The sequence below is a fragment of the Chiloscyllium plagiosum genome, chromosome 7, assembly GCF_004010195.1.
Source record: "Chiloscyllium plagiosum isolate BGI_BamShark_2017 chromosome 7, ASM401019v2, whole genome shotgun sequence".
Classification (NCBI taxonomy): Eukaryota; Metazoa; Chordata; class Chondrichthyes; order Orectolobiformes; family Hemiscylliidae; genus Chiloscyllium; species Chiloscyllium plagiosum.
In genome coordinates, this window is record NC_057716.1 from 84181849 (window position 1) to 84182766 (window position 918).

The following is a 918-nucleotide window of genomic DNA, read 5'->3' on the forward strand; positions in this document are numbered from 1 at the left end:
GCAAAAGCATCAATGTTCCTCCTCCTTGGATGCTGCCTGACCTGCTGTGCTTTTCCAGCACCACTCTAATCTTGACTCATCTCCAGCATCTGTAGTACTCACTTTCACAAAGTTAAAAATCACACAATACCAGGTTATGGACCAACAGGTTTGTTTGGAAGCACTAGCTATCGGAGCGCTGCTCCTTCATCAAATGGTTGTCAATTAACAAAAGAATTGAAACATAATTAAACAGATAAAGAGGCAAAACAAATAGTTCAAAGCCAGTTTGTTGAGCATGCTCATTATTGTTTAAGTGTTATTTTGACTAAAAGGACAAAATGCAACTTTGAATAATTATAAATAATGGTGTCTGTTTTTCTATCAATTGGTAAAACCCAATGCTGTATATTAATTTAATTACAGACAGAAGCTGCTATTGCTTCTGCAGATGAAATAAAGACACTTAAGTTTCATTGCTTCTAAAAATTGCAGAGGTTGCAAAGCATGATTAACCTGCATTTGTTGATTACAATTTGAGGAACATATTCACTCTGTATTGCTTGTTCATTTGAAAGATCTCTTAATTCAACCAGTGCTAACCATACTGTTCAATGGCTGGACACATCAAGAGGAGACGCAGAGCTTGTGCACTATTTTGGGGAATCGACAGGAGATTTTGTGGTCAGGATCGGGATTCCCGGACAGTATGTTGCCTCCCTGGTGCCAGGATCCGAGACGTCTCCAATCGGGTGTATAAGGTTCTAAAAGGGGAGGGCGAACAGCCAGAAATTGTGTTACATATTGGCACTAATGATATAGCCAGAAAAAGGATTGAGGATATAAAAAGTGATTTCAGGGAGTTAGGGTGGAAGCTGCAAAGCAGGACAAACAGAGTAGTGTTCTCTAGTTTACTACCGGTGCCACGAGATAGCGAGG